We start from the raw sequence: 18,727 nt of genomic DNA, 5'->3' as shown, positions 1-18,727 counted from the left end.
AGTTTGACCAGTGTCGTCTTTAAAAGGAAAGTTTTCAGAGAGCTTTCCGGCTTACGGCCATACTACCCTGAGAACGCCCGATCTCGTCCGATCTCGGAAGCTAAGCAGGGGCGGGCCTGGTTAGTACTTGGATGGGAGACCGCCTGGGAATACCAGGTGCTGTAAGCTTTTTAGGCTCTTGGCTTTCAGCAGAGGGCGCTGTTTCCCACCTCTCTGAAAACGCCATCACTTTGAATGGAGGAAGAGTATTTATTTTGCCCTCATGGGAGGAACATCCATCTACAGTGTTTTTCTCTCTGCTGTGAAGTTCAAACAGGCTTACAGGCTGGCTGTGGCTGCGACCGGTGGCACAAAACAGCCAGAAAAACCATACGAGCAGCAAAGTGTGCACACACATCCGAGACCGTTTGCAGAAGCGCAGTTTGACCAGTGTCGTCTTTAAAAGGAAAGTTTTCAGAGAGCTTTCCGGCTTACGGCCATACTACCCTGAGAACGCCCGATCTCGTCCGATCTCGGAAGCTAAGCAGGGGCGGGCCTGGTTAGTACTTGGATGGGAGACCGCCTGGGAATACCAGGTGCTGTAAGCTTTTTAGGCTCTTGGCTTTCAGCAGAGGGCGCTGTTTCCCACTTCTTGGAAAACGCCATCACTTTGAATGGAGGAAGAGTATTTATTTTGCCCTCATGTGAGGAACATCCATCTACAGTGTTTTTCTCTCTGCTGTGAAGTTCAAACAGGCTTACAGGCTGGCTGTGGCTGCGACCGGTGGCACAAAACAGCCAGAAAAACCATACGAGCAGCAAAGTGTGCACACACATCCGAGACCGTTTGCAGAAGCGCAGTTTGACCAGTGTCGTCTTTAAAAGGAAAGTTTTCAGAGAGCTTTCCGGCTTACGGCCATACTACCCTGAGAACGCCCGATCTCGTCCGATCTCGGAAGCTAAGCAGGGGCGGGCCTGGTGAGTACTTGGATGGGAGACCGCCTGGGAATACCAGGTGCTGTAAGCTTTTTAGGCTCTTGGCTTTCAGCAGAGGGCGCTGTTTCCCACTTCTTGGAAAACGCCATCACTTTGAATGGAGGAAGAGTATTTATTTTGCCCTCATGTGAGGAACATCCATCTACAGTGTTTTTCTCTCTGCTGTGAAGTTCAAACAGGCTTACAGGCTGGCTGTGGCTGCGACCGGTGGCACAAAACAGCCAGAAAAACCATACGAGCAGCAAAGTGTGCACACACATCCGAGACCGTTTGCAGAAGCGCAGTTTGACCAGTGTCGTCTTTAAAAGGAAAGTTTTCAGAGAGCTTTCCGGCTTACGGCCATACTACCCTGAGAACGTCCGATCTCGGAAGCTAAGCAGGGGCGGGCCTGGTGAGTACTTGGAATGGGAGACCGCCTGGGAATACCAGGTGCTGTAAGCTTTTTAGGCTCTTGGCTTTCAGCAGAGGGCGCTGTTTCCCACTTCTTGGAAAACGCCATCACTTTGAATGGAGGAAGAGTATTTATTTTGCCCTCATGTGAGGAACATCCATCTACAGTGTTTTTCTCTCTGCTGTGAAGTTCAAACAGGCTTACAGGCTGGCTGTGGCTGCGACCGGTGGCACAAAACAGCCAGAAAAACCATACGAGCAGCAAAGTGTGCACACACATCCGAGACCGTTTGCAGAAGCGCAGTTTGACCAGTGTCGTCTTTAAAAGGAAAGTTTTCAGAGAGCTTTCCGGCTTACGGCCATACTACCCTGAGAACGCCCGATCTCGTCCGATCTCGGAAGCTAAGCAGGGGCGGGCCTGGTGAGTACTTGGATGGGAGACCGCCTGGGAATACCAGGTGCTGTAAGCTTTTTAGGCTCTTGGCTTTCAGCAGAGGGCGCTGTTTCCCACTTCTTGGAAAACGCCATCACTTTGAATGGAGGAAGAGTATTTATTTTGCCCTCATGTGAGGAACATCCATCTACAGTGTTTTTCTCTCTGCTGTGAAGTTCAAACAGGCTTACAGGCTGGCTGTGGCTGCGACCGGTGGCACAAAACAGCCAGAAAAACCATACGAGCAGCAAAGTGTGCACACACATCCGAGACCGTTTGCAGAAGCGCAGTTTGACCAGTGTCGTCTTTAAAAGGAAAGTTTTCAGAGAGCTTTCCGGCTTACGGCCATACTACCCTGAGAACGCCCGATCTCGTCCGATCTCGGAAGCTAAGCAGGGGCGGGCCTGGTGAGTACTTGGATGGGAGACCGCCTGGGAATACCAGGTGCTGTAAGCTTTTTAGGCTCTTGGCTTTCAGCAGAGGGCGCTGTTTCCCACTTCTTGGAAAACGCCATCACTTTGAATGGAGGAAGAGTATTTATTTTGCCCTCATGTGAGGAACATCCATCTACAGTGTTTTTCTCTCTGCTGTGAAGTTCAAACAGGCTTACAGGCTGGCTGTGGCTGCGACCGGTGGCACAAAACAGCCAGAAAAACCATACGAGCAGCAAAGTGTGCACACACATCCGAGACCGTTTGCAGAAGCGCAGTTTGACCAGTGTCGTCTTTAAAAGGAAAGTTTTCAGAGAGCTTTCCGGCTTACGGCCATACTACCCTGAGAACGCCCGATCTCGTCCGATCTCGGAAGCTAAGCAGGGGCGGGCCTGGTGAGTACTTGGATGGGAGACCGCCTGGGAATACCAGGTGCTGTAAGCTTTTTAGGCTCTTGGCTTTCAGCAGAGGGCGCTGTTTCCCACTTCTTGGAAAACGCCATCACTTTGAATGGAGGAAGAGTATTTATTTTGCCCTCATGTGAGGAACATCCATCTACAGTGTTTTTCTCTCTGCTGTGAAGTTCAAACAGGCTTACAGGCTGGCTGTGGCTGCGACCGGTGGCACAAAACAGCCAGAAAAACCATACGAGCAGCAAAGTGTGCACACACATCCGAGACCGTTTGCAGAAGCGCAGTTTGACCAGTGTCGTCTTTAAAAGGAAAGTTTTCAGAGAGCTTTCCGGCTTACGGCCATACTACCCTGAGAACGCCCGATCTCGTCCGATCTCGGAAGCTAAGCAGGGGCGGGCCTGGTTAGTACTTGGATGGGAGACCGCCTGGGAATACCAGGTGCTGTAAGCTTTTTAGGCTCTTGGCTTTCAGCAGAGGGCGCTGTTTCCCACCTCTCTGAAAACGCCATCACTTTGAATGGAGGAAGAGTATTTATTTTGCCCTCATGGGAGGAACATCCATCTACAGTGTTTTTCTCTCTGCTGTGAAGTTCAAACAGGCTTACAGGCTGGCTGTGGCTGCGACCGGTGGCACAAAACAGCCAGAAAAACCATACGAGCAGCAAAGTGTGCACACACATCCGAGACCGTTTGCAGAAGCGCAGTTTGACCAGTGTCGTCTTTAAAAGGAAAGTTTTCAGAGAGCTTTCCGGCTTACGGCCATACTACCCTGAGAACGCCCGATCTCGTCCGATCTCGGAAGCTAAGCAGGGGCGGGCCTGGTTAGTACTTGGATGGGAGACCGCCTGGGAATACCAGGTGCTGTAAGCTTTTTAGGCTCTTGGCTTTCAGCAGAGGGCGCTGTTTCCCACTTCTTGGAAAACGCCATCACTTTGAATGGAGGAAGAGTATTTATTTTGCCCTCATGTGAGGAACATCCATCTACAGTGTTTTTCTCTCTGCTGTGAAGTTCAAACAGGCTTACAGGCTGGCTGTGGCTGCGACCGGTGGCACAAAACAGCCAGAAAAACCATACGAGCAGCAAAGTGTGCACACACATCCGAGACCGTTTGCAGAAGCGCAGTTTGACCAGTGTCGTCTTTAAAAGGAAAGTTTTCAGAGAGCTTTCCGGCTTACGGCCATACTACCCTGAGAACGCCCGATCTCGTCCGATCTCGGAAGCTAAGCAGGGGCGGGCCTGGTTAGTACTTGGATGGGAGACCGCCTGGGAATACCAGGTGCTGTAAGCTTTTTAGGCTCTTGGCTTTCAGCAGAGGGCGCTGTTTCCCACCTCTCTGAAAACGCCATCACTTTGAATGGAGGAAGAGTATTTATTTTGCCCTCATGGGAGGAACATCCATCTACAGTGTTTTTCTCTCTGCTGTGAAGTTCAAACAGGCTTACAGGCTGGCTGTGGCTGCGACCGGTGGCACAAAACAGCCAGAAAAACCATACGAGCAGCAAAGTGTGCACACACATCCGAGACCGTTTGCAGAAGCGCAGTTTGACCAGTGTCGTCTTTAAAAGGAAAGTTTTCAGAGAGCTTTCCGGCTTACGGCCATACTACCCTGAGAACGCCCGATCTCGTCCGATCTCGGAAGCTAAGCAGGGGCGGGCCTGGTTAGTACTTGGATGGGAGACCGCCTGGGAATACCAGGTGCTGTAAGCTTTTTAGGCTCTTGGCTTTCAGCAGAGGGCGCTGTTTCCCACTTCTTGGAAAACGCCATCACTTTGAATGGAGGAAGAGTATTTATTTTGCCCTCATGTGAGGAACATCCATCTACAGTGTTTTTCTCTCTGCTGTGAAGTTCAAACAGGCTTACAGGCTGGCTGTGGCTGCGACCGGTGGCACAAAACAGCCAGAAAAACCATACGAGCAGCAAAGTGTGCACACACATCCGAGACCGTTTGCAGAAGCGCAGTTTGACCAGTGTCGTCTTTAAAAGGAAAGTTTTCAGAGAGCTTTCCGGCTTACGGCCATACTACCCTGAGAACGCCCGATCTCGTCCGATCTCGGAAGCTAAGCAGGGGCGGGCCTGGTGAGTACTTGGATGGGAGACCGCCTGGGAATACCAGGTGCTGTAAGCTTTTTAGGCTCTTGGCTTTCAGCAGAGGGCGCTGTTTCCCACTTCTTGGAAAACGCCATCACTTTGAATGGAGGAAGAGTATTTATTTTGCCCTCATGTGAGGAACATCCATCTACAGTGTTTTTCTCTCTGCTGTGAAGTTCAAACAGGCTTACAGGCTGGCTGTGGCTGCGACCGGTGGCACAAAACAGCCAGAAAAACCATACGAGCAGCAAAGTGTGCACACACATCCGAGACCGTTTGCAGAAGCGCAGTTTGACCAGTGTCGTCTTTAAAAGGAAAGTTTTCAGAGAGCTTTCCGGCTTACGGCCATACTACCCTGAGAACGTCCGATCTCGGAAGCTAAGCAGGGGCGGGCCTGGTGAGTACTTGGAATGGGAGACCGCCTGGGAATACCAGGTGCTGTAAGCTTTTTAGGCTCTTGGCTTTCAGCAGAGGGCGCTGTTTCCCACTTCTTGGAAAACGCCATCACTTTGAATGGAGGAAGAGTATTTATTTTGCCCTCATGTGAGGAACATCCATCTACAGTGTTTTTCTCTCTGCTGTGAAGTTCAAACAGGCTTACAGGCTGGCTGTGGCTGCGACCGGTGGCACAAAACAGCCAGAAAAACCATACGAGCAGCAAAGTGTGCACACACATCCGAGACCGTTTGCAGAAGCGCAGTTTGACCAGTGTCGTCTTTAAAAGGAAAGTTTTCAGAGAGCTTTCCGGCTTACGGCCATACTACCCTGAGAACGCCCGATCTCGTCCGATCTCGGAAGCTAAGCAGGGGCGGGCCTGGTTAGTACTTGGATGGGAGACCGCCTGGGAATACCAGGTGCTGTAAGCTTTTTAGGCTCTTGGCTTTCAGCAGAGGGCGCTGTTTCCCACTTCTTGGAAAACGCCATCACTTTGAATGGAGGAAGAGTATTTATTTTGCCCTCATGTGAGGAACATCCATCTACAGTGTTTTTCTCTCTGCTGTGAAGTTCAAACAGGCTTACAGGCTGGCTGTGGCTGCGACCGGTGGCACAAAACAGCCAGAAAAACCATACGAGCAGCAAAGTGTGCACACACATCCGAGACCGTTTGCAGAAGCGCAGTTTGACCAGTGTCGTCTTTAAAAGGAAAGTTTTCAGAGAGCTTTCCGGCTTACGGCCATACTACCCTGAGAACGCCCGATCTCGTCCGATCTCGGAAGCTAAGCAGGGGCGGGCCTGGTGAGTACTTGGATGGGAGACCGCCTGGGAATACCAGGTGCTGTAAGCTTTTTAGGCTCTTGGCTTTCAGCAGAGGGCGCTGTTTCCCACTTCTTGGAAAACGCCGTCACTTTGAATGGAGGAAGAGTATTTATTTTGCCCTCATGTGAGGAACATCCATCTACAGTGTTTTTCTCTCTGCTGTGAAGTTCAAACAGGCTTACAGGCTGGCTGTGGCTGCGACCGGTGGCACAAAACAGCCAGAAAAACCATACGAGCAGCAAAGTGTGCACACACATCCGAGACCGTTTGCAGAAGCGCAGTTTGACCAGTGTCGTCTTTAAAAGGAAAGTTTTCAGAGAGCTTTCCGGCTTACGGCCATACTACCCTGAGAACGCCCGATCTCGTCCGATCTCGGAAGCTAAGCAGGGGCGGGCCTGGTTAGTACTTGGATGGGAGACCGCCTGGGAATACCAGGTGCTGAAAGTTTTTTAGGCTCTTGGCTTTCAGCAGAGGGCGCTGTTTCCCACCTCTTGGAAAACGCCATCACTTTGAATGGAGGAAGAGTATTTATTTTGCCCTCATGGGAGGAACATCCATCTACAGTGTTTTTCTCTCTGCTGTGAAGTTCAAACAGGCTTACAGGCTGGCTGTGGCTGCGACCGGTGGCACAAAACAGCCAGAAAAACCATACGAGCAGCAAAGTGTGCACACACATCCGAGACCGTTTGCAGAAGCGCAGTTTGACCAGTGTCGTCTTTAAAAGGAAAGTTTTCAGAGAGCTTTCCGGCTTACGGCCATACTACCCTGAGAACGCCCGATCTCGTCCGATCTCGGAAGCTAAGCAGGGGCGGGCCTGGTGAGTACTTGGATGGGAGACCGCCTGGGAATACCAGGTGCTGTAAGCTTTTTAGGCTCTTGGCTTTCAGCAGAGGGCGCTGTTTCCCACTTCTTGGAAAACGCCATCACTTTGAATGGAGGAAGAGTATTTATTTTGCCCTCATGTGAGGAACATCCATCTACAGTGTTTTTCTCTCTGCTGTGAAGTTCAAACAGGCTTACAGGCTGGCTGTGGCTGCGACCGGTGGCACAAAACAGCCAGAAAAACCATACGAGCAGCAAAGTGTGCACACACATCCGAGACCGTTTGCAGAAGCGCAGTTTGACCAGTGTCGTCTTTAAAAGGAAAGTTTTCAGAGAGCTTTCCGGCTTACGGCCATACTACCCTGAGAACGCCCGATCTCGTCCGATCTCGGAAGCTAAGCAGGGGCGGGCCTGGTGAGTACTTGGATGGGAGACCGCCTGGGAATACCAGGTGCTGTAAGCTTTTTAGGCTCTTGGCTTTCAGCAGAGGGCGCTGTTTCCCACTTCTTGGAAAACGCCATCACTTTGAATGGAGGAAGAGTATTTATTTTGCCCTCATGTGAGGAACATCCATCTACAGTGTTTTTCTCTCTGCTGTGAAGTTCAAACAGGCTTACAGGCTGGCTGTGGCTGCGACCGGTGGCACAAAACAGCCAGAAAAACCATACGAGCAGCAAAGTGTGCACACACATCCGAGACCGTTTGCAGAAGCGCAGTTTGACCAGTGTCGTCTTTAAAAGGAAAGTTTTCAGAGAGCTTTCCGGCTTACGGCCATACTACCCTGAGAACGCCCGATCTCGTCCGATCTCGGAAGCTAAGCAGGGGCGGGCCTGGTTAGTACTTGGATGGGAGACCGCCTGGGAATACCAGGTGCTGTAAGCTTTTTAGGCTCTTGGCTTTCAGCAGAGGGCGCTGTTTCCCACTTCTTGGAAAACGCCATCACTTTGAATGGAGGAAGAGTATTTATTTTGCCCTCATGTGAGGAACATCCATCTACAGTGTTTTTCTCTCTGCTGTGAAGTTCAAACAGGCTTACAGGCTGGCTGTGGCTGCGACCGGTGGCACAAAACAGCCAGAAAAACCATACGAGCAGCAAAGTGTGCACACACATCCGAGACCGTTTGCAGAAGCGCAGTTTGACCAGTGTCGTCTTTAAAAGGAAAGTTTTCAGAGAGCTTTCCGGCTTACGGCCATACTACCCTGAGAACGCCCGATCTCGTCCGATCTCGGAAGCTAAGCAGGGGCGGGCCTGGTGAGTACTTGGATGGGAGACCGCCTGGGAATACCAGGTGCTGTAAGCTTTTTAGGCTCTTGGCTTTCAGCAGAGGGCGCTGTTTCCCACCTCTTGGAAAACGCCATAACTTTGAATGGAGGAAGAGTATTTATTTTGCCCTCATGGGAGGAACATCCATCTACAGTGTTTTTCTCTCTGCTGTGAAGTTCAAACAGGCTTACAGGCTGGCTGTGGCTGCGACCGGTGGCACAAAACAGCCAGAAAAACCATACGAGCAGCAAAGTGTGCACACACATCCGAGACCGTTTGCAGAAGCGCAGTTTGACCAGTGTCGTCTTTAAAAGGAAAGTTTTCAGAGAGCTTTCCGGCTTACGGCCATACTACCCTGAGAACGCCCGATCTCGTCCGATCTCGGAAGCTAAGCAGGGGCGGGCCTGGTGAGTACTTGGATGGGAGACCGCCTGGGAATACCAGGTGCTGTAAGCTTTTTAGGCTCTTGGCTTTCAGCAGAGGGCGCTGTTTCCCACTTCTTGGAAAACGCCATCACTTTGAATGGAGGAAGAGTATTTATTTTGCCCTCATGTGAGGAACATCCATCTACAGTGTTTTTCTCTCTGCTGTGAAGTTCAAACAGGCTTACAGGCTGGCTGTGGCTGCGACCGGTGGCACAAAACAGCCAGAAAAACCATACGAGCAGCAAAGTGTGCACACACATCCGAGACCGTTTGCAGAAGCGCAGTTTGACCAGTGTCGTCTTTAAAAGGAAAGTTTTCAGAGAGCTTTCCGGCTTACGGCCATACTACCCTGAGAACGTCCGATCTCGGAAGCTAAGCAGGGGCGGGCCTGGTGAGTACTTGGAATGGGAGACCGCCTGGGAATACCAGGTGCTGTAAGCTTTTTAGGCTCTTGGCTTTCAGCAGAGGGCGCTGTTTCCCACTTCTTGGAAAACGCCATCACTTTGAATGGAGGAAGAGTATTTATTTTGCCCTCATGTGAGGAACATCCATCTACAGTGTTTTTCTCTCTGCTGTGAAGTTCAAACAGGCTTACAGGCTGGCTGTGGCTGCGACCGGTGGCACAAAACAGCCAGAAAAACCATACGAGCAGCAAAGTGTGCACACACATCCGAGACCGTTTGCAGAAGCGCAGTTTGACCAGTGTCGTCTTTAAAAGGAAAGTTTTCAGAGAGCTTTCCGGCTTACGGCCATACTACCCTGAGAACGCCCGATCTCGTCCGATCTCGGAAGCTAAGCAGGGGCGGGCCTGGTTAGTACTTGGATGGGAGACCGCCTGGGAATACCAGGTGCTGTAAGCTTTTTAGGCTCTTGGCTTTCAGCAGAGGGCGCTGTTTCCCACTTCTTGGAAAACGCCATCACTTTGAATGGAGGAAGAGTATTTATTTTGCCCTCATGTGAGGAACATCCATCTACAGTGTTTTTCTCTCTGCTGTGAAGTTCAAACAGGCTTACAGGCTGGCTGTGGCTGCGACCGGTGGCACAAAACAGCCAGAAAAACCATACGAGCAGCAAAGTGTGCACACACATCCGAGACCGTTTGCAGAAGCGCAGTTTGACCAGTGTCGTCTTTAAAAGGAAAGTTTTCAGAGAGCTTTCCGGCTTACGGCCATACTACCCTGAGAACGCCCGATCTCGTCCGATCTCGGAAGCTAAGCAGGGGCGGGCCTGGTGAGTACTTGGATGGGAGACCGCCTGGGAATACCAGGTGCTGTAAGCTTTTTAGGCTCTTGGCTTTCAGCAGAGGGCGCTGTTTCCCACTTCTTGGAAAACGCCGTCACTTTGAATGGAGGAAGAGTATTTATTTTGCCCTCATGTGAGGAACATCCATCTACAGTGTTTTTCTCTCTGCTGTGAAGTTCAAACAGGCTTACAGGCTGGCTGTGGCTGCGACCGGTGGCACAAAACAGCCAGAAAAACCATACGAGCAGCAAAGTGTGCACACACATCCGAGACCGTTTGCAGAAGCGCAGTTTGACCAGTGTCGTCTTTAAAAGGAAAGTTTTCAGAGAGCTTTCCGGCTTACGGCCATACTACCCTGAGAACGCCCGATCTCGTCCGATCTCGGAAGCTAAGCAGGGGCGGGCCTGGTTAGTACTTGGATGGGAGACCGCCTGGGAATACCAGGTGCTGAAAGCTTTTTAGGCTCTTGGCTTTCAGCAGAGGGCGCTGTTTCCCACCTCTTGGAAAACGCCATCACTTTGAATGGAGGAAGAGTATTTATTTTGCCCTCATGGGAGGAACATCCATCTACAGTGTTTTTCTCTCTGCTGTGAAGTTCAAACAGGCTTACAGGCTGGCTGTGGCTGCGACCGGTGGCACAAAACAGCCAGAAAAACCATACGAGCAGCAAAGTGTGCACACACATCCGAGACCGTTTGCAGAAGCGCAGTTTGACCAGTGTCGTCTTTAAAAGGAAAGTTTTCAGAGAGCTTTCCGGCTTACGGCCATACTACCCTGAGAACGCCCGATCTCGTCCGATCTCGGAAGCTAAGCAGGGGCGGGCCTGGTGAGTACTTGGATGGGAGACCGCCTGGGAATACCAGGTGCTGTAAGCTTTTTAGGCTCTTGGCTTTCAGCAGAGGGCGCTGTTTCCCACTTCTTGGAAAACGCCATCACTTTGAATGGAGGAAGAGTATTTATTTTGCCCTCATGTGAGGAACATCCATCTACAGTGTTTTTCTCTCTGCTGTGAAGTTCAAACAGGCTTACAGGCTGGCTGTGGCTGCGACCGGTGGCACAAAACAGCCAGAAAAACCATACGAGCAGCAAAGTGTGCACACACATCCGAGACCGTTTGCAGAAGCGCAGTTTGACCAGTGTCGTCTTTAAAAGGAAAGTTTTCAGAGAGCTTTCCGGCTTACGGCCATACTACCCTGAGAACGCCCGATCTCGTCCGATCTCGGAAGCTAAGCAGGGGCGGGCCTGGTGAGTACTTGGATGGGAGACCGCCTGGGAATACCAGGTGCTGTAAGCTTTTTAGGCTCTTGGCTTTCAGCAGAGGGCGCTGTTTCCCACTTCTTGGAAAACGCCATCACTTTGAATGGAGGAAGAGTATTTATTTTGCCCTCATGTGAGGAACATCCATCTACAGTGTTTTTCTCTCTGCTGTGAAGTTCAAACAGGCTTACAGGCTGGCTGTGGCTGCGACCGGTGGCACAAAACAGCCAGAAAAACCATACGAGCAGCAAAGTGTGCACACACATCCGAGACCGTTTGCAGAAGCGCAGTTTGACCAGTGTCGTCTTTAAAAGGAAAGTTTTCAGAGAGCTTTCCGGCTTACGGCCATACTACCCTGAGAACGCCCGATCTCGTCCGATCTCGGAAGCTAAGCAGGGGCGGGCCTGGTTAGTACTTGGATGGGAGACCGCCTGGGAATACCAGGTGCTGTAAGCTTTTTAGGCTCTTGGCTTTCAGCAGAGGGCGCTGTTTCCCACTTCTTGGAAAACGCCATCACTTTGAATGGAGGAAGAGTATTTATTTTGCCCTCATGTGAGGAACATCCATCTACAGTGTTTTTCTCTCTGCTGTGAAGTTCAAACAGGCTTACAGGCTGGCTGTGGCTGCGACCGGTGGCACAAAACAGCCAGAAAAACCATACGAGCAGCAAAGTGTGCACACACATCCGAGACCGTTTGCAGAAGCGCAGTTTGACCAGTGTCGTCTTTAAAAGGAAAGTTTTCAGAGAGCTTTCCGGCTTACGGCCATACTACCCTGAGAACGCCCGATCTCGTCCGATCTCGGAAGCTAAGCAGGGGCGGGCCTGGTGAGTACTTGGATGGGAGACCGCCTGGGAATACCAGGTGCTGTAAGCTTTTTAGGCTCTTGGCTTTCAGCAGAGGGCGCTGTTTCCCACCTCTTGGAAAACGCCATCACTTTGAATGGAGGAAGAGTATTTATTTTGCCCTCATGGGAGGAACATCCATCTACAGTGTTTTTCTCTCTGCTGTGAAGTTCAAACAGGCTTACAGGCTGGCTGTGGCTGCGACCGGTGGCACAAAACAGCCAGAAAAACCATACGAGCAGCAAAGTGTGCACACACATCCGAGACCGTTTGCAGAAGCGCAGTTTGACCAGTGTCGTCTTTAAAAGGAAAGTTTTCAGAGAGCTTTCCGGCTTACGGCCATACTACCCTGAGAACGCCCGATCTCGTCCGATCTCGGAAGCTAAGCAGGGGCGGGCCTGGTGAGTACTTGGATGGGAGACCGCCTGGGAATACCAGGTGCTGTAAGCTTTTTAGGCTCTTGGCTTTCAGCAGAGGGCGCTGTTTCCCACTTCTTGGAAAACGCCATCACTTTGAATGGAGGAAGAGTATTTATTTTGCCCTCATGTGAGGAACATCCATCTACAGTGTTTTTCTCTCTGCTGTGAAGTTCAAACAGGCTTACAGGCTGGCTGTGGCTGCGACCGGTGGCACAAAACAGCCAGAAAAACCATACGAGCAGCAAAGTGTGCACACACATCCGAGACCGTTTGCAGAAGCGCAGTTTGACCAGTGTCGTCTTTAAAAGGAAAGTTTTCAGAGAGCTTTCCGGCTTACGGCCATACTACCCTGAGAACGTCCGATCTCGGAAGCTAAGCAGGGGCGGGCCTGGTGAGTACTTGGAATGGGAGACCGCCTGGGAATACCAGGTGCTGTAAGCTTTTTAGGCTCTTGGCTTTCAGCAGAGGGCGCTGTTTCCCACTTCTTGGAAAACGCCATCACTTTGAATGGAGGAAGAGTATTTATTTTGCCCTCATGTGAGGAACATCCATCTACAGTGTTTTTCTCTCTGCTGTGAAGTTCAAACAGGCTTACAGGCTGGCTGTGGCTGCGACCGGTGGCACAAAACAGCCAGAAAAACCATACGAGCAGCAAAGTGTGCACACACATCCGAGACCGTTTGCAGAAGCGCAGTTTGACCAGTGTCGTCTTTAAAAGGAAAGTTTTCAGAGAGCTTTCCGGCTTACGGCCATACTACCCTGAGAACGCCCGATCTCGTCCGATCTCGGAAGCTAAGCAGGGGCGGGCCTGGTTAGTACTTGGATGGGAGACCGCCTGGGAATACCAGGTGCTGTAAGCTTTTTAGGCTCTTGGCTTTCAGCAGAGGGCGCTGTTTCCCACTTCTTGGAAAACGCCATCACTTTGAATGGAGGAAGAGTATTTATTTTGCCCTCATGTGAGGAACATCCATCTACAGTGTTTTTCTCTCTGCTGTGAAGTTCAAACAGGCTTACAGGCTGGCTGTGGCTGCGACCGGTGGCACAAAACAGCCAGAAAAACCATACGAGCAGCAAAGTGTGCACACACATCCGAGACCGTTTGCAGAAGCGCAGTTTGACCAGTGTCGTCTTTAAAAGGAAAGTTTTCAGAGAGCTTTCCGGCTTACGGCCATACTACCCTGAGAACGCCCGATCTCGTCCGATCTCGGAAGCTAAGCAGGGGCGGGCCTGGTGAGTACTTGGATGGGAGACCGCCTGGGAATACCAGGTGCTGTAAGCTTTTTAGGCTCTTGGCTTTCAGCAGAGGGCGCTGTTTCCCACTTCTTGGAAAACGCCGTCACTTTGAATGGAGGAAGAGTATTTATTTTGCCCTCATGTGAGGAACATCCATCTACAGTGTTTTTCTCTCTGCTGTGAAGTTCAAACAGGCTTACAGGCTGGCTGTGGCTGCGACCGGTGGCACAAAACAGCCAGAAAAACCATACGAGCAGCAAAGTGTGCACACACATCCGAGACCGTTTGCAGAAGCGCAGTTTGACCAGTGTCGTCTTTAAAAGGAAAGTTTTCAGAGAGCTTTCCGGCTTACGGCCATACTACCCTGAGAACGCCCGATCTCGTCCGATCTCGGAAGCTAAGCAGGGGCGGGCCTGGTTAGTACTTGGATGGGAGACCGCCTGGGAATACCAGGTGCTGAAAGTTTTTTAGGCTCTTGGCTTTCAGCAGAGGGCGCTGTTTCCCACCTCTTGGAAAACGCCATCACTTTGAATGGAGGAAGAGTATTTATTTTGCCCTCATGGGAGGAACATCCATCTACAGTGTTTTTCTCTCTGCTGTGAAGTTCAAACAGGCTTACAGGCTGGCTGTGGCTGCGACCGGTGGCACAAAACAGCCAGAAAAACCATACGAGCAGCAAAGTGTGCACACACATCCGAGACCGTTTGCAGAAGCGCAGTTTGACCAGTGTCGTCTTTAAAAGGAAAGTTTTCAGAGAGCTTTCCGGCTTACGGCCATACTACCCTGAGAACGCCCGATCTCGTCCGATCTCGGAAGCTAAGCAGGGGCGGGCCTGGTGAGTACTTGGATGGGAGACCGCCTGGGAATACCAGGTGCTGTAAGCTTTTTAGGCTCTTGGCTTTCAGCAGAGGGCGCTGTTTCCCACTTCTTGGAAAACGCCATCACTTTGAATGGAGGAAGAGTATTTATTTTGCCCTCATGTGAGGAACATCCATCTACAGTGTTTTTCTCTCTGCTGTGAAGTTCAAACAGGCTTACAGGCTGGCTGTGGCTGCGACCGGTGGCACAAAACAGCCAGAAAAACCATACGAGCAGCAAAGTGTGCACACACATCCGAGACCGTTTGCAGAAGCGCAGTTTGACCAGTGTCGTCTTTAAAAGGAAAGTTTTCAGAGAGCTTTCCGGCTTACGGCCATACTACCCTGAGAACGCCCGATCTCGTCCGATCTCGGAAGCTAAGCAGGGGCGGGCCTGGTGAGTACTTGGATGGGAGACCGCCTGGGAATACCAGGTGCTGTAAGCTTTTTAGGCTCTTGGCTTTCAGCAGAGGGCGCTGTTTCCCACTTCTTGGAAAACGCCATCACTTTGAATGGAGGAAGAGTATTTATTTTGCCCTCATGTGAGGAACATCCATCTACAGTGTTTTTCTCTCTGCTGTGAAGTTCAAACAGGCTTACAGGCTGGCTGTGGCTGCGACCGGTGGCACAAAACAGCCAGAAAAACCATACGAGCAGCAAAGTGTGCACACACATCCGAGACCGTTTGCAGAAGCGCAGTTTGACCAGTGTCGTCTTTAAAAGGAAAGTTTTCAGAGAGCTTTCCGGCTTACGGCCATACTACCCTGAGAACGCCCGATCTCGTCCGATCTCGGAAGCTAAGCAGGGGCGGGCCTGGTTAGTACTTGGATGGGAGACCGCCTGGGAATACCAGGTGCTGTAAGCTTTTTAGGCTCTTGGCTTTCAGCAGAGGGCGCTGTTTCCCACTTCTTGGAAAACGCCATCACTTTGAATGGAGGAAGAGTATTTATTTTGCCCTCATGTGAGGAACATCCATCTACAGTGTTTTTCTCTCTGCTGTGAAGTTCAAACAGGCTTACAGGCTGGCTGTGGCTGCGACCGGTGGCACAAAACAGCCAGAAAAACCATACGAGCAGCAAAGTGTGCACACACATCCGAGACCGTTTGCAGAAGCGCAGTTTGACCAGTGTCGTCTTTAAAAGGAAAGTTTTCAGAGAGCTTTCCGGCTTACGGCCATACTACCCTGAGAACGCCCGATCTCGTCCGATCTCGGAAGCTAAGCAGGGGCGGGCCTGGTGAGTACTTGGATGGGAGACCGCCTGGGAATACCAGGTGCTGTAAGCTTTTTAGGCTCTTGGCTTTCAGCAGAGGGCGCTGTTTCCCACCTCTTGGAAAACGCCATCACTTTGAATGGAGGAAGAGTATTTATTTTGCCCTCATGGGAGGAACATCCATCTACAGTGTTTTTCTCTCTGCTGTGAAGTTCAAACAGGCTTACAGGCTGGCTGTGGCTGCGACCGGTGGCACAAAACAGCCAGAAAAACCATACGAGCAGCAAAGTGTGCACACACATCCGAGACCGTTTGCAGAAGCGCAGTTTGACCAGTGTCGTCTTTAAAAGGAAAGTTTTCAGAGAGCTTTCCGGCTTACGGCCATACTACCCTGAGAACGCCCGATCTCGTCCGATCTCGGAAGCTAAGCAGGGGCGGGCCTGGTTAGTACTTGGATGGGAGACCGCCTGGGAATACCAGGTGCTGTAAGCTTTTTAGGCTCTTGGCTTTCAGCAGAGGGCGCTGTTTCCCACTTCTTGGAAAACGCCATCACTTTGAATGGAGGAAGAGTATTTATTTTGCCCTCATGGGAGGAACATCCATCTACAGTGTTTTTCTCTCTGCTGTGAAGTTCAAACAGGCTTACAGGCTGGCTGTGGCTGCGACCGGTGGCACAAAACAGCCAGAAAAACCATACGAGCAGCAAAGTGTGCACACACATCCGAGACCGTTTGCAGAAGCGCAGTTTGACCAGTGTCGTCTTTAAAAGGAAAGTTTTCAGAGAGCTTTCCGGCTTACGGCCATACTACCCTGAGAACGCCCGATCTCGTCCGATCTCGGAAGCTAAGCAGGGGCGGGCCTGGTGAGTACTTGGATGGGAGACCGCCTGGGAATACCAGGTGCTGTAAGCTTTTTAGGCTCTTGGCTTTCAGCAGAGGGCGCTGTTTCCCACTTCTTGGAAAACGCCATCACTTTGAATGGAGGAAGAGTATTTATTTTGCCCTCATGTGAGGAACATCCATCTACAGTGTTTTTCTCTCTGCTGTGAAGTTCAAACAGGCTTACAGGCTGGCTGTGGCTGCGACCGGTGGCACAAAACAGCCAGAAAAACCATACGAGCAGCAAAGTGTGCACACACATCCGAGACCGTTTGCAGAAGCGCAGTTTGACCAGTGTCGTCTTTAAAAGGAAAGTTTTCAGAGAGCTTTCCGGCTTACGGCCATACTACCCTGAGAACGCCCGATCTCGTCCGATCTCGGAAGCTAAGCAGGGGCGGGCCTGGTGAGTACTTGGATGGGAGACCGCCTGGGAATACCAGGTGCTGTAAGCTTTTTAGGCTCTTGGCTTTCAGCAGAGGGCGCTGTTTCCCACTTCTTGGAAAACGCCATCACTTTGAATGGAGGAAGAGTATTTATTTTGCCCTCATGTGAGGAACATCCATCTACAGTGTTTTTCTCTCTGCTGTGAAGTTCAAACAGGCTTACAGGCTGGCTGTGGCTGCGACCGGTGGCACAAAACAGCCAGAAAAACCATACGAGCAGCAAAGTGTGCACACACATCCGAGACCGTTTGCAGAAGCGCAGTTTGACCAGTGTCGTCTTTAAAAGGAAAGTTTTCAGAGAGCTTTCCGGCTTACGGCCATACTACCCTGAGAACGCCCGATCTCGTCCGATCTCGGAAGCTAAGCAGGGGCGGGCCTGGTTAGTACTTGGATGGGAGACCGCCTGGGAATACCAGGTGCTGTAAGCTTTTTAGGCTCTTGGCTTTCAGCAGAGGGCGCTGTTTCCCACTTCTTGGAAAACGCCATCACTTTGAATGGAGGAAGAGTATTTATTTTGCCCTCATGGGAGGAACATCCATCTACAGTGTTTTTCTCTCTGCTGTGAAGTTCAAACAGGCTTACAGGCTGGCTGTGGCTGCGACCGGTGGCACAAAACAGCCAGAAAAACCATACGAGCAGCAAAGTGTGCACACACATCCGAGACCGTTTGCAGAAGCGCAGTTTGACCAGTGTCGTCTTTAAAAGGAAAGTTTTCAGAGAGCTTTCCGGCTTACGGCCATACTACCCTGAGAACGCCCGATCTCGTCCGATCTCGGAAGCTAAGCAGGGGCGGGCCTGGTGAGTACTTGGATGGGAGACCGCCTGGGAATACCAGGTGCTGTAAGCTTTTTAGGCTCTTGGCTTTCAGCAGAGGGCGCTGTTTCCCACTTCTTGGAAAACGCCATCACTTTGAATGGAGGAAGAGTATTTATTTTGCCCTCATGTGAGGAACATCCATCTACAGTGTTTTTCTCTCTGCTGTGAAGTTCAAACAGGCTTACAGGCTGGCTGTGGCTGCGACCGGTGGCACAAAACAGCCAGAAAAACCATACGAGCAGCAAAGTGTGCACACACATCCGAGACCGTTTGCAGAAGCGCAGTTTGACCAGTGTCGTCTTTAAAAGGAAAGTTTTCAGAGAGCTTTCCGGCTTACGGCCATACTACCCTGAGAACGCCCGATCTCGTCCGATCTCGGAAGCTAAGCAGGGGCGGGCCTGGTTAGTACTTGGATGGGAGACCGCCTGGGAATACCAGGTGCTGTAAGCTTTTTAGGCTCTTGGCTTTCAGCAGAGGGCGCTGTTTCCCACCTCTCTGAAAACGCCATCACTTTGAATGGAGGAAGAGTATTTATTTTGCCCTCATGGGAGGAACATCCATCTACAGTGTTTTTCTCTCTGCTGTGAAGTTCAAACAGGCTTACAGGTTGGCTGTGGCTGCGACCGGTGGCACAAAACAGCCAGAAAAACCATACGAGCAGCAAAGTGTGCACACACATCCGAGACCGTTTGCAGAAGCGCAGTTTGACCAGTGTCGTCTTTAAAAGGAAAGTTTTCAGAGAGCTTTCCGGCTTACGGCCATACTACCCTGAGAACGCCCGATCTCGTCCGATCTCGGAAGCTAAGCAGGGGCGGGCCTGGTTAGTACTTGGATGGGAGACCGCCTGGGAATACCAGGTGCTGTAAGCTTTTTAGGCTCTTGGCTTTCAGCAGAGGGCGCTGTTTCCCACTTCTTGGAAAACGCCATCACTTTGAATGGAGGAAGAGTATTTATTTTGCCCTCATGTGAGGAACATCCATCTACAGTGTTTTTCTCTCTGCTGTGAAGTTCAAACAGGCTTACAGGCT

General features: G+C 51.0%; 41 non-coding genes and 4 pseudogenes across 41 annotated transcripts; all 45 read left to right on the top strand.

Annotated features, from left to right (window-relative positions):
* Window positions 1-49: 49 nt before the first annotated feature.
* Window positions 50-168, top strand: LOC129175379 (5S ribosomal RNA). Its single transcript, XR_008568340.1, has one exon. It is a non-coding gene; the product is annotated as a 5S ribosomal RNA (ribosomal RNA).
* A 300-nt stretch (window positions 169-468) lies between these two features.
* Window positions 469-587, top strand: LOC129175368 (5S ribosomal RNA). Its single transcript, XR_008568329.1, has one exon. It is a non-coding gene; the product is annotated as a 5S ribosomal RNA (ribosomal RNA).
* Window positions 588-887: 300 nt separating this feature from the next.
* On the top strand, window positions 888-1,006 carry LOC129175794 (5S ribosomal RNA). The gene has a single exon (XR_008568740.1). It is a non-coding gene; the product is annotated as a 5S ribosomal RNA (ribosomal RNA).
* A 300-nt stretch (window positions 1,007-1,306) lies between these two features.
* LOC129175389 (5S ribosomal RNA) lies at window positions 1,307-1,416 on the top strand (annotated as a pseudogene).
* Window positions 1,417-1,716: 300 nt separating this feature from the next.
* LOC129175793 (5S ribosomal RNA) lies at window positions 1,717-1,835 on the top strand. The gene has a single exon (XR_008568739.1). It is a non-coding gene; the product is annotated as a 5S ribosomal RNA (ribosomal RNA).
* A 300-nt stretch (window positions 1,836-2,135) lies between these two features.
* On the top strand, window positions 2,136-2,254 carry LOC129175792 (5S ribosomal RNA). The gene has a single exon (XR_008568738.1). It is a non-coding gene; the product is annotated as a 5S ribosomal RNA (ribosomal RNA).
* A 300-nt stretch (window positions 2,255-2,554) lies between these two features.
* Window positions 2,555-2,673, top strand: LOC129175791 (5S ribosomal RNA). Its single transcript, XR_008568737.1, has one exon. It is a non-coding gene; the product is annotated as a 5S ribosomal RNA (ribosomal RNA).
* A 300-nt stretch (window positions 2,674-2,973) lies between these two features.
* Window positions 2,974-3,092, top strand: LOC129175356 (5S ribosomal RNA). The gene has a single exon (XR_008568318.1). It is a non-coding gene; the product is annotated as a 5S ribosomal RNA (ribosomal RNA).
* A 300-nt stretch (window positions 3,093-3,392) lies between these two features.
* Window positions 3,393-3,511, top strand: LOC129175345 (5S ribosomal RNA). Its single transcript, XR_008568307.1, has one exon. It is a non-coding gene; the product is annotated as a 5S ribosomal RNA (ribosomal RNA).
* Window positions 3,512-3,811: 300 nt separating this feature from the next.
* LOC129175333 (5S ribosomal RNA) lies at window positions 3,812-3,930 on the top strand. Its single transcript, XR_008568296.1, has one exon. It is a non-coding gene; the product is annotated as a 5S ribosomal RNA (ribosomal RNA).
* A 300-nt stretch (window positions 3,931-4,230) lies between these two features.
* LOC129175322 (5S ribosomal RNA) lies at window positions 4,231-4,349 on the top strand. The gene has a single exon (XR_008568285.1). It is a non-coding gene; the product is annotated as a 5S ribosomal RNA (ribosomal RNA).
* Window positions 4,350-4,649: 300 nt separating this feature from the next.
* Window positions 4,650-4,768, top strand: LOC129175790 (5S ribosomal RNA). The gene has a single exon (XR_008568736.1). It is a non-coding gene; the product is annotated as a 5S ribosomal RNA (ribosomal RNA).
* Window positions 4,769-5,068: 300 nt separating this feature from the next.
* On the top strand, window positions 5,069-5,178 carry LOC129175388 (5S ribosomal RNA; annotated as a pseudogene).
* Window positions 5,179-5,478: 300 nt separating this feature from the next.
* On the top strand, window positions 5,479-5,597 carry LOC129175311 (5S ribosomal RNA). Its single transcript, XR_008568274.1, has one exon. It is a non-coding gene; the product is annotated as a 5S ribosomal RNA (ribosomal RNA).
* Window positions 5,598-5,897: 300 nt separating this feature from the next.
* On the top strand, window positions 5,898-6,016 carry LOC129175789 (5S ribosomal RNA). The gene has a single exon (XR_008568735.1). It is a non-coding gene; the product is annotated as a 5S ribosomal RNA (ribosomal RNA).
* Window positions 6,017-6,316: 300 nt separating this feature from the next.
* LOC129175182 (5S ribosomal RNA) lies at window positions 6,317-6,435 on the top strand. Its single transcript, XR_008568151.1, has one exon. It is a non-coding gene; the product is annotated as a 5S ribosomal RNA (ribosomal RNA).
* A 300-nt stretch (window positions 6,436-6,735) lies between these two features.
* LOC129175787 (5S ribosomal RNA) lies at window positions 6,736-6,854 on the top strand. Its single transcript, XR_008568733.1, has one exon. It is a non-coding gene; the product is annotated as a 5S ribosomal RNA (ribosomal RNA).
* A 300-nt stretch (window positions 6,855-7,154) lies between these two features.
* Window positions 7,155-7,273, top strand: LOC129175786 (5S ribosomal RNA). The gene has a single exon (XR_008568732.1). It is a non-coding gene; the product is annotated as a 5S ribosomal RNA (ribosomal RNA).
* Window positions 7,274-7,573: 300 nt separating this feature from the next.
* Window positions 7,574-7,692, top strand: LOC129175299 (5S ribosomal RNA). Its single transcript, XR_008568263.1, has one exon. It is a non-coding gene; the product is annotated as a 5S ribosomal RNA (ribosomal RNA).
* Window positions 7,693-7,992: 300 nt separating this feature from the next.
* On the top strand, window positions 7,993-8,111 carry LOC129175785 (5S ribosomal RNA). The gene has a single exon (XR_008568731.1). It is a non-coding gene; the product is annotated as a 5S ribosomal RNA (ribosomal RNA).
* A 300-nt stretch (window positions 8,112-8,411) lies between these two features.
* LOC129175784 (5S ribosomal RNA) lies at window positions 8,412-8,530 on the top strand. The gene has a single exon (XR_008568730.1). It is a non-coding gene; the product is annotated as a 5S ribosomal RNA (ribosomal RNA).
* Window positions 8,531-8,830: 300 nt separating this feature from the next.
* Window positions 8,831-8,940, top strand: LOC129175387 (5S ribosomal RNA; annotated as a pseudogene).
* A 300-nt stretch (window positions 8,941-9,240) lies between these two features.
* On the top strand, window positions 9,241-9,359 carry LOC129175288 (5S ribosomal RNA). The gene has a single exon (XR_008568252.1). It is a non-coding gene; the product is annotated as a 5S ribosomal RNA (ribosomal RNA).
* Window positions 9,360-9,659: 300 nt separating this feature from the next.
* Window positions 9,660-9,778, top strand: LOC129175783 (5S ribosomal RNA). Its single transcript, XR_008568729.1, has one exon. It is a non-coding gene; the product is annotated as a 5S ribosomal RNA (ribosomal RNA).
* A 300-nt stretch (window positions 9,779-10,078) lies between these two features.
* LOC129175058 (5S ribosomal RNA) lies at window positions 10,079-10,197 on the top strand. The gene has a single exon (XR_008568027.1). It is a non-coding gene; the product is annotated as a 5S ribosomal RNA (ribosomal RNA).
* Window positions 10,198-10,497: 300 nt separating this feature from the next.
* On the top strand, window positions 10,498-10,616 carry LOC129175781 (5S ribosomal RNA). The gene has a single exon (XR_008568727.1). It is a non-coding gene; the product is annotated as a 5S ribosomal RNA (ribosomal RNA).
* Window positions 10,617-10,916: 300 nt separating this feature from the next.
* On the top strand, window positions 10,917-11,035 carry LOC129175780 (5S ribosomal RNA). The gene has a single exon (XR_008568726.1). It is a non-coding gene; the product is annotated as a 5S ribosomal RNA (ribosomal RNA).
* A 300-nt stretch (window positions 11,036-11,335) lies between these two features.
* On the top strand, window positions 11,336-11,454 carry LOC129175276 (5S ribosomal RNA). Its single transcript, XR_008568241.1, has one exon. It is a non-coding gene; the product is annotated as a 5S ribosomal RNA (ribosomal RNA).
* Window positions 11,455-11,754: 300 nt separating this feature from the next.
* LOC129175779 (5S ribosomal RNA) lies at window positions 11,755-11,873 on the top strand. Its single transcript, XR_008568725.1, has one exon. It is a non-coding gene; the product is annotated as a 5S ribosomal RNA (ribosomal RNA).
* Window positions 11,874-12,173: 300 nt separating this feature from the next.
* On the top strand, window positions 12,174-12,292 carry LOC129175778 (5S ribosomal RNA). The gene has a single exon (XR_008568724.1). It is a non-coding gene; the product is annotated as a 5S ribosomal RNA (ribosomal RNA).
* Window positions 12,293-12,592: 300 nt separating this feature from the next.
* On the top strand, window positions 12,593-12,702 carry LOC129175386 (5S ribosomal RNA; annotated as a pseudogene).
* A 300-nt stretch (window positions 12,703-13,002) lies between these two features.
* LOC129175264 (5S ribosomal RNA) lies at window positions 13,003-13,121 on the top strand. The gene has a single exon (XR_008568229.1). It is a non-coding gene; the product is annotated as a 5S ribosomal RNA (ribosomal RNA).
* Window positions 13,122-13,421: 300 nt separating this feature from the next.
* Window positions 13,422-13,540, top strand: LOC129175777 (5S ribosomal RNA). Its single transcript, XR_008568723.1, has one exon. It is a non-coding gene; the product is annotated as a 5S ribosomal RNA (ribosomal RNA).
* A 300-nt stretch (window positions 13,541-13,840) lies between these two features.
* On the top strand, window positions 13,841-13,959 carry LOC129175181 (5S ribosomal RNA). The gene has a single exon (XR_008568150.1). It is a non-coding gene; the product is annotated as a 5S ribosomal RNA (ribosomal RNA).
* Window positions 13,960-14,259: 300 nt separating this feature from the next.
* Window positions 14,260-14,378, top strand: LOC129175774 (5S ribosomal RNA). Its single transcript, XR_008568721.1, has one exon. It is a non-coding gene; the product is annotated as a 5S ribosomal RNA (ribosomal RNA).
* A 300-nt stretch (window positions 14,379-14,678) lies between these two features.
* On the top strand, window positions 14,679-14,797 carry LOC129175773 (5S ribosomal RNA). Its single transcript, XR_008568720.1, has one exon. It is a non-coding gene; the product is annotated as a 5S ribosomal RNA (ribosomal RNA).
* Window positions 14,798-15,097: 300 nt separating this feature from the next.
* LOC129175253 (5S ribosomal RNA) lies at window positions 15,098-15,216 on the top strand. The gene has a single exon (XR_008568218.1). It is a non-coding gene; the product is annotated as a 5S ribosomal RNA (ribosomal RNA).
* A 300-nt stretch (window positions 15,217-15,516) lies between these two features.
* Window positions 15,517-15,635, top strand: LOC129175772 (5S ribosomal RNA). Its single transcript, XR_008568719.1, has one exon. It is a non-coding gene; the product is annotated as a 5S ribosomal RNA (ribosomal RNA).
* Window positions 15,636-15,935: 300 nt separating this feature from the next.
* Window positions 15,936-16,054, top strand: LOC129175241 (5S ribosomal RNA). Its single transcript, XR_008568207.1, has one exon. It is a non-coding gene; the product is annotated as a 5S ribosomal RNA (ribosomal RNA).
* Window positions 16,055-16,354: 300 nt separating this feature from the next.
* Window positions 16,355-16,473, top strand: LOC129175771 (5S ribosomal RNA). The gene has a single exon (XR_008568718.1). It is a non-coding gene; the product is annotated as a 5S ribosomal RNA (ribosomal RNA).
* Window positions 16,474-16,773: 300 nt separating this feature from the next.
* LOC129175770 (5S ribosomal RNA) lies at window positions 16,774-16,892 on the top strand. Its single transcript, XR_008568717.1, has one exon. It is a non-coding gene; the product is annotated as a 5S ribosomal RNA (ribosomal RNA).
* Window positions 16,893-17,192: 300 nt separating this feature from the next.
* Window positions 17,193-17,311, top strand: LOC129175229 (5S ribosomal RNA). Its single transcript, XR_008568196.1, has one exon. It is a non-coding gene; the product is annotated as a 5S ribosomal RNA (ribosomal RNA).
* Window positions 17,312-17,611: 300 nt separating this feature from the next.
* LOC129175769 (5S ribosomal RNA) lies at window positions 17,612-17,730 on the top strand. The gene has a single exon (XR_008568716.1). It is a non-coding gene; the product is annotated as a 5S ribosomal RNA (ribosomal RNA).
* A 300-nt stretch (window positions 17,731-18,030) lies between these two features.
* On the top strand, window positions 18,031-18,149 carry LOC129175218 (5S ribosomal RNA). The gene has a single exon (XR_008568185.1). It is a non-coding gene; the product is annotated as a 5S ribosomal RNA (ribosomal RNA).
* A 300-nt stretch (window positions 18,150-18,449) lies between these two features.
* LOC129175206 (5S ribosomal RNA) lies at window positions 18,450-18,568 on the top strand. Its single transcript, XR_008568174.1, has one exon. It is a non-coding gene; the product is annotated as a 5S ribosomal RNA (ribosomal RNA).
* Window positions 18,569-18,727: the final 159 nt, after the last annotated feature.

The sequence above is a fragment of the Dunckerocampus dactyliophorus genome, unplaced genomic scaffold (genome assembly GCF_027744805.1).
Source record: "Dunckerocampus dactyliophorus isolate RoL2022-P2 unplaced genomic scaffold, RoL_Ddac_1.1 HiC_scaffold_23, whole genome shotgun sequence".
Lineage (NCBI taxonomy): Eukaryota > Metazoa > Chordata > Actinopteri > Syngnathiformes > Syngnathidae > Dunckerocampus > Dunckerocampus dactyliophorus.
Note: the sequence above shows the minus strand (reverse complement) of the source record. Positions and strands in the feature narration are given on the sequence as shown.